The 8961-nt window shown below is 35.9% G+C and overlaps 1 long non-coding RNA gene across 1 annotated transcript; it reads right to left on the bottom strand.

Annotated features, from left to right (window-relative positions):
• Positions 1 to 6834: 6834 nt before the first annotated feature.
• LOC113091831 (uncharacterized) lies at positions 6835 to 7906 on the bottom strand. The gene is made up of 3 exons (XR_003287457.1): positions 7701 to 7906; positions 7455 to 7504; positions 6835 to 7336 (listed from the first exon to the last, which is right to left on the bottom strand). It is a non-coding gene; the product is annotated as an uncharacterized LOC113091831 (long non-coding RNA).
• Positions 7907 to 8961: the final 1055 nt, after the last annotated feature.

Raw genomic sequence — 8961 nt, 5'->3', positions numbered from 1 at the left:
TCTTCGCCATCGCATTAATGTCATCAGTTCTTGTCACTTGTTGAGCTCGAGCAGAGTCTCTTTTTAATCTGGACTCAACTGTCGGATCACAGTCTGAACCAATCTCACATCTCACCCCTCATTATGATGCTACTGTATGAACAATGGTTTGGATGTAATCATATTGACTTTCAAAAAGTGTTAATCTCATCACTACATCCTTTTATGTAGAAATACTTTGTAATTTACTCTGTTTACAAAGCTATCAGACTCAGCTCTAAATAATTTAACAAAGAATGAAAGAGGATTTAATATCAAACCACAGCTTATGGACTAGTCCCTGTAGTGCTGTGGAATATCCAAGACCATCTTTTTAAAAGGTTCATAATCAAAGAGCAAAGTGCAGCATAGGCTCTGTCTATGTAAACATCAATCACATTTGTACCAGTCCTTCGATTTAAGTCCAATTTGAGACCAGCTTCACATGGGAGCGATTTTAATTAATGTGGATTGCCCTAATTAGCCTCTTTGTGACTGTCTTAGTTACCAGGACAAAAACCGGGACACCCCAGTCTGAATTAGCATCAAGCTAGTGGATTCTGAGCTTTATTTTTATGCAGCAAGGTCAAATGTTTCCATTCTGCTCTCCTTGCATTAATGAGACTGCATTTGCATGTGTATTGAATCAGATTTGACAGATTATCGTTCCTCTGCTAATCTCTGTCATTGGTATCCAGGGAATATTTTTTCCGTAACAAAATTCAATAATCAAGACATTAACATATTATAACAGCAAAGTGCCCATCGTATTGGAAATGCCACAACTCTGCCAATGGGAAAAAAAAGTTTTCATCTATTTTCAGGAGAAAGTATGGAAGCCTGTTATCGCCCTAAGAGTAAAAATGTTATCGCAGCATAGTCGCAATAATGAGATATAAAGTTGACAAGAAAAGAAGTCACACTATGAAATATATTGTCACACTGTGAGATATAATTTCAGACAAATTCACAATCACAAGAAAAGATGCAATAACTCAAATTACAAGAAATTCACAATAACAAGAAATAATGTTTAAATATAAAGTAAAAAAATGCAACGAAACATGCAATGAAAAGAAAAGAAGAGAAATACAGTCTCAGTTATGATATATGAAGTTGCAACTATGAGAAATAAAGTTGCAGTTGACCTAAAAAAAAACTAAAGATGAAATTATGTAAAACAACATTGTTATTAAGTGAAAGTCATGAGATATAATGTCACATTGTGTGATATAAAGTCTTTGGGCTTCCTTACACAAGTGAGAGACTGATGATAGCCAAGAATAGAAATGACGAAATTACAAATTGAAATAAAGGTGTACTGAAAAAAGCAGTAGATTTTCTATGTGCAATAAATACTTGTGGATATGCACATTTATGAATTTCAGTTGCATTCCTGGTTTCAAACGAGATGAGAAAATATTAAAAACCCTATGAACTCCCAGTATTGCCTGAAGCAGAGGATTTGTTGTGTTCCATAAGTCTGACGGCCACACAGAAAGAGTTGAAACAAACATAACTTGATAGAGTTGATGTACTTAAAGTAGTATGCCAAAAAGGCTTTGGCAGCTCAGGAGCCTTAATTAAATAGAGACTGAAGAATGAGAAGCTTCACCAAAAGGACTGAGCTTCCATGGCAACAAAGTTGGAAAGGTTTAATTTATGTGTGAGGATTTTCTCTCGCTCTCTCTTCCCCCACATTATGGGGAGACTCAATAAAGCATTAGTGAATAGTGATGACATTGCTTCTATTGGAAGGCCTTGTCACCCAGGGCTACTCATTGGTCTGAAGATACAGCTCATCAGACGCTATGGATTTGGTTATTGGTATGGCCTAAATATAGCACCAGGGCCGCTAACAGATGAGAGCAGACAACTGGTCCCTGGAGTAAAAGAGCATTTGCGGAGGCATTCGGGAAATGGCCATCTAGCAGACACTTCGATAGAATGCAGCAAGATATATTGGGCTTTGAATTTCATTTAAGAGCAATATTGTTGAGAGACTTTCAAATCCAACTTAATGCCAACCATTGATTAAATGGCCAAAAGAATAAATCTCGAACAGAGCCGCTCATGCTTGCTGGAAATGTAGTTTGAGTGACGGATGGAGCTCAAGCGTAGTCCAGACAGACCACGGCGTGACGGCAAGCAGCAGCTGATGCTCATCTGATTGTAACTCCTCCCACTACAATTAAATAAGATATATAAGGAGGGATGGGTATCATTTACATTTGATCGCTACCGATACAGAAACCGATACTGCTTATTGATATACTCTCTATAATTCAAAAGGTGCAAAAGACGATGTCAAAAGATGTTAAAAATGTCATGTTATTTTATTACTGCTGAACTTTAGTACTGCGGTTTACAAATGCCTCTAAGCAAACAGAAATAGGCACATAAAGCACTTTTTTTTATTTTTATAAAAAGGTCCTTCAAAGAGAGATGAGAGGCAAGGCTCTGGAGACGGACACTTCACGCTTCATTTTCTCTGTGTAGTATGTTGTTGAATGAGGAGTCTCTCCAGCTCTCTGTCCTCTCCTGTGAAAAATTCCTCCAGTGCAGAGAGTCTTTGTTTCTGAAGCTGAAATATAAGATTTGCCATGTTATTGTAGTCAGTTTTATTCCTTGCTTGTTAGAACACAGCATAAACATCACAAATATATATCTAACTTACTAAGTCCTCCTCCACCTTTTCATGCTCTTCTAAACCTTGGGTCTGTTGCTGATCCCATACTCCGATTACCTCATCAGCCTCTTCTGACAACTGAGACGGACATGACTTCATTAATGTCATGTACATCATTAAATTCATTCTACATTAAAGATAAAACATCTCATAGTTAACATGTCTCAAATTCTGAAAGAACTTCACTGCTGTCTCGACTACTCGATCCCAGACTTCACTCTGCCACCTTTGCCTTGAATTGAGGGTCCATAGTTGCCTCTTTGAGCAATGCCAACACATCACCATCCTGCATGTTTTTTTTTTTTTTGTTTGTTTATTAATTAATCAATCACTCACTCATATTGGCTGTGTTATAAAAGGCAACAGCCAGCTGTGTATAAATTTTCATTATGTTGAGTGATAATGTTTTGGCACATGGTAGCATTTGGATGGATCACACCATACTTTTTTTTTAATGGCGGCCACAAACTGCATATCTTCCTCTCTAATTCTAAAGTAGATGCTCCTTCATCTTTTCAAGGATTTGGCCACATGTAGCATTCCTGTCACTGGACACGATGGAGCAGATGTGTATAAAGTTCATCACACTGACAAACTCCACAGCCTTCCTTTAGTCATCCTCTCTAACTTTTTCAAGTGAATTCGATTCTGATGTAAATATTGCACATTAACATTACATTATTTGTCTTCATTACATGTACTTGAATCAGGCTGGCATGAGCACTTACAGTAGCTACAATACAATAACTGAAATCTACTAGATTCAGCCTAGCCACTTTATTAACTTAAATCTGCTAGTCCTACTAATGCTTATGTGAAATCTAGCTCATTGTATTACTTGTCTCTCTTTATGAGCCATTTTGCATTCAAGAAGGTAGTTTGTATTGTTCGACATGAGGAACAAGGTGTTCCAGCAGGTCTTGATGTCCAGGATAACGGATTGGCTTGGCAAGCCTGAAACATAATGCCAAATGAAATCAATTTAAATGATAGTTATTAATATGCATTAATAAACCGCAATCATGCATGAATAAAACTGAAACAATGACTGAATTTCTTTCTTACCCAAGAGACGCTGCTTCTCAAATATGTTCTTCACAATGTTCTCCCCTCATTCTTGCCAACTACTTGGAGATGCCTGGGATGTTGTACACCTTTTCTGCAGCAAGGTTGAGGTTGTAACTCCTAATATTTCTGATCTGTAACTGTCGTATGGCCACTATCATATTCACAGCATTGTCTACAATAATTGCTCTAAGTTTCTCTCCTAAACCAAATTCTTGAATGACTTCTCCTGTCTCCTCTGCCATCACTGGTCCACTCTGAGACTTACATAAAGTAAACTATATATTTATATGTACTTCACTTTGAATAAAAACAGCTTGCTTATTGACTCATTTGTGAGTTGCTTTGCATAAAAGTATCTGCTAATAATGAAGTAATGTAGAAAATGTGTGGAATTAAAAAAAAAAATTCTCAATTTTACAGTGTAACAATTTCTTTGTTTCAAATTTCCCATAATCTTAACATTTTTAATTTACTTCAAGGTTTCAACTGAAAAAGACTTTCACTGTAGTCTCTTTTTCAAATATGGTCCTGTTTGGGTTAAATGAGATAGGAGGGGGGGTAACGCATTTGACATATTTGATTGGTGTCCCTCATATAAAGGAATAAACATGATATTATTTACATTACACAGTGTACTGTTAGTCAGTTCTTTCTAGAAGAGCCATCTAAACAGATTCTGTGAATGAACCTCACACCATACGATCTGGAAGCAACCCAGTGCACAAGTAGGTTGCCATGGTGAGCGGTGGAAAGGATCTCCCCATGGAGACTGACTCAGACAAATCTACATCCGGCAAAAATCTGTACTTCTGCTGTTTGAAAGATGGTTTGCGGGACTTATTCATTTACAAAGTTTTGTCTTGTGAAGAAGAGAAAATCTACTTTATCTTCCACAGGATAAATGTGAAGTTTATTTATTTTGAAAAACAAACAAACGTATATTTAGAAAGAATGTGTAGAATTAATCAAAAGTGACAAAGACATGTATAATGTTACAAATGATTACTACTTCAAATAAATACTGTTCCTTGAAGCTTTGTTAATCAGAAATCCTGAAAAAAATTATCATGGTTTCCACAAGAATATTAAATAGTTAAACTGTTTTAACATCAATAATAATAATAATAATAATAAGTTTCTTCAGCAGCATATTAGAATAATTTCTAAAGGATCATGTGACATCGAGTAATTGTGCTACAATTCAGCTTCGCATCACAGGAATAAATTACATTTTAAAATATATTCGAATAGAACATTTGAGATTGTAATAATCTTTCACAATATTACGGTTTTACAGCGGTTTTGATCACATAAATGCATCCTTGGTGTACATCGGAGACTTCATAAAAAATAATAATGGTAGTGCACAAATTTTTAAATTGTAATCTTTCTCTTGAAGCAAAATGGAGCAAATTAGGAAAAGTCTGAGAATAAAGCTCCCTCAAATATCCCGTAGAATAATTTTCCACCATGCGGTTTATCATCAAATGTGTAAAACTGAAAGATGATGAATGTCCAGCACACTGCTCCCTACAACAGTTATTAGATAAATGATGACTGGCTTAAGGTGCATATTCTGTGTGACCTTAGCAGAGACGTGTCGTGTCTGCGCTCCCAGGGTCCCTGTTATTACATTACTGTCTGCATCACGTCACAGAGAGGGAGACCAACACGATCATTTGAGGCCAGCGGTTCAGCCTGACAGGGAGTGGGGATCAACAGCATTGGATGCCTGTTGCTCGGGATCAAATAGACAGAGACATCAAATAACACTGATTTCCGGGAACAAGCATTTCACACATAGGGAGACGTATGACTCAACAGTTAAAATGTCACTGGGAGGTGAACAAGTGACCTTTACAGCAAATTTTGGTTCTAATAAAAACGCTACTAAAATTAGGCCATAAATATAACTGTTGGAGGACAAGCTAAAAAGGCACACATTTGGAGGCAGTTGGAGTCTATCAGCTCCTTCGTGCATAAGGCCAAAGAAACCTGTTGGTTTTTATTTGTTTAGCACTACCCTCATCTCATTCCTGACTTGGGATCATCACATTAAAATGCCAGCTATACAAATATAAATATAAAAAGACAACATTTGGCATCGCAACAAGTGTCACTGCTTTCAGAATACAAATGAAACACATCTTTGTGATTTTAAAAATGAATGTGTCTCACAAAAGCATCCACGATCATGACAGATGCAAATTAAGAAATTCAATGCAAATTCCATGCAGATGAACATAATCCTGTGGCTCATGATCAACCAGCTGCTGAGTGTAACATCTGGAGATGCTGCTGATGACTGCAGTTAACTCATGCATCATGAATAGATGAGGAGAACGCTTCAAAATCAGTGAATGTCTTCAAGTGTTTGTTTTCTGACACTTTAACAAGAGATATTGATAACTGAGGTATGGACAAAGTTAGGCAGAATTTTCACTGAATATTTAAAGAGGTCCACACAGCATATTTATTTAGACTGAGTGGAATCACAGCAGAAGGGATGCACACTGGGGACCTAAAAACCCAGAGCCAGCCACCCACCGCTGCCCTGTCCACCCACAGCCTGACTGCAAGGTTACGTCAAGGTGTCCGCAACGTATCCAGATCAGGCCAATTCAGTTACACTTTACAATTAGGTTGAACATGTTAAATATCACTTAATGCAATAATCAAACTGCCTCAGTGTGAGACTGACACGGCTTTAAATCCTGTCCTAACATAATGCTCCAACATGAAATATATGATAAAGTGAACATTTTATAAATATATAAAATATAAACTACTTTGGGTTCACAGGAAAAAGACATACACATATATATATACACACACACACACACCCCATAATTACTGAGATATATAAATATGTACAAATTAATTGTGTTATTTTAGTATTATTTATATACTATTGTATGAGATTTTTATTTTTATTTACTTTTTAATATACATTTTTTTTTTCTCCAGTTTTAGTGATTTTAGTACTTTTACTTAAACTCATATAGTTGCCAAAGCATTATTTGTAATTTGTTATTTTATCATTGTTATTTTTTATTTCAGCTTTATTTTAATAGTTTTAGTTAACAATAAAAACACTTATTACAAATCCACTTTAATCCATTTTGCTATGTTTCTGATAAATATAAAAAGAATCAATTAGAATTAATGCTGATTATTGGTATTATGATACATAATGCATTAACAAATGCTGACGCCTTACTGTAAAGTGATACTTGCCTGCAATTATCATTAAAAAACACAATATAAACATTACATTTTCAGTGAGTTCTCTTAGACATCAAAAAATTGTGAGTTCACTTACGTATAAAGTGGTTGATTAATAATAAGGAAACTGTTTATCTGTGGATCCCAAGTTATGCATGATTGGTCTAACGGTTCTACTTGAGCTCTGGTTACTATGGAGACAGCAGTAAGCGGTTTCTAATTCAATAAATACTGTAAAGATTGACCATAGATTGCCCACACCAAGGGACAACCTCAGCCTGTTGCCATGGATACCTCCTGCCGACCACTTAGACCAGGTTCAGCACCAGAGAGATGCTGAAATAAATTCACCGATTTACATTATAAAAAAAAATTCAATCTTAAAGTTAAATGAAATGTTTAAACATCGCAATCATTTAAGCTTGAAACCAAGATGTAAGTGTTAAGTAATTACCCAAATTCTTGTCTGCCTCCATGAGACTCAATTCAGATCCATAGTGATGTCTGTGGGGGAAAAAAAAGAAAAGAAATTGCGGTTCTTTTTTTAGACACAGGTAGAAGAATGCGTCTAACTGTTGCTTTTAGTCACAACGGAAATCAATGGGCGGCAGTGTATGAGCTTATATTGATTAGATCTGCATGCTTGCTTAAGGAGATTCAGTAGAGCGGTCTCTAAAGGATCAGGGCTTTCTACCCATACCTGGCTCCTATTCAGACCTGTCATCCTGAACCGATGGCTCTGACTGATCAGATTATGTTGAAGCTTGATGGATCCGTCAGGACTCATTCACTCTCAAATTAGGCTGTTTTGGGGGTTATAGGAGTCCAGACAATGGTCTGCTGAAGAGATGCCTGTGTTAGGGCAGAAAGTGAGAAGCAAGAGAACAAAGGGAGAACTGGGAGATCTACGACCTAAACTACTCATATACATATATATAAAAATAAAAAAAAACTGCCTAAGCTTATCTATTGGTTGGCTTTTAGGGGTTTCAGGCATATTTTCTAGAAATGAATTATTTTTTCCAAACGTGCAGCTTTGTAGCGTATCAAAACACTATGTTGCTTCCCTATTATCGCAATAAGGAACTTTGCCAAATAATACAATATAGTGAAGTCAAAATCAAGCAGTTTACCTGGTTAACATGACCTTATTAGACCCTGCTGGTAGATAATATAACTTCACACCCATAATTACTCCATACCCAGCCAAAACTAACCTTCTAAGCAACATCTGGATCACTAATGTTTTGTTAATGCAGTATATATTTTACATTTTAGCCATAATGGAGCAAATTAGGAAAAGTCTGAGAATAAAGTTCCCTCAAATATCCCGTAGAATAATTTTCCACCATGCGGTTTATCATCAAATGTGTAAAACTGAAAGATGGCCAAATAATACGATATAGTGAAGTCAAAATCAAGCAGTTTACCTGGTTAACATGACCTTATTAGACCCTGCTGGTAGCAGTCATATGTGACCCTGGAACAAAACAATATGGAGCAACAGCCAAAAATACATTGTATGGGTCAAAATGATTGATTTTTATATTATGCCGAAAATCATAAGAGTATTGTTCTAGGAAGATATTTTTACATACAAGTAAAGATAAATGTGCTAGGAAGATATTTTGTAAACTTCCTACTGTAAAGACATTAAAACTTAATTTTTGATTATTATTATGCATTGCTAAAAACTTCATTTGGACAACTTAAGGCGATTTCTCAACATTTAGATTTTTTTTTCTCTTCACCCTCAGATTCCAGATTTTCAAACAGTTGTATCTCACCCAAATGTTGTCCTATCTTAACAATACATCTATGGAAAGATGTATGATGTATCAGATCATGATGTAGAAGTCTGAAACATGTACCATTATGACTGATTTTGACACCTCTTTTTGCACATCTAGATTTAATATTTTTTGTTGTTGTAATTATTTAGCTTTATGATGGCATATGTT

Source organism: Carassius auratus, unplaced genomic scaffold, assembly GCF_003368295.1.
Source record: "Carassius auratus strain Wakin unplaced genomic scaffold, ASM336829v1 scaf_tig00214327, whole genome shotgun sequence".
Classification (NCBI taxonomy): Eukaryota; Metazoa; Chordata; class Actinopteri; order Cypriniformes; family Cyprinidae; genus Carassius; species Carassius auratus.
The sequence above is the reverse complement of the archived record's forward strand: the minus strand, read 5'-3'. Positions and strand labels throughout refer to the sequence as shown.